The following is a 236-nucleotide window of genomic DNA, read 5'->3' as shown; positions in this document are numbered from 1 at the left end:
TGTCCTTATGTTTACAAGGGGGAGACAAGCACCTCCACCCAGCTAAGCCTGCAAAGATGATGAGCAAAGACTCAGAAACATGTCTCTGGATGCAGGCTTAGCTGGGTGGAGGTGCTTGTCTCCCCCTTGTAAACATAAGGACACAGGAAATGTGTCAAGGCCGACAGGAAGCGGTGCAGCTTCCTAGGTCTAACCAACAGTAGTATTATTCCCTTCAGGGGACTGTCACATTAAGT

The sequence above is a fragment of the Octopus bimaculoides genome, chromosome 1, assembly GCF_001194135.2.
Source record: "Octopus bimaculoides isolate UCB-OBI-ISO-001 chromosome 1, ASM119413v2, whole genome shotgun sequence".
Lineage (NCBI taxonomy): Eukaryota > Metazoa > Mollusca > Cephalopoda > Octopoda > Octopodidae > Octopus > Octopus bimaculoides.
Note: the sequence above shows the minus strand (reverse complement) of the source record.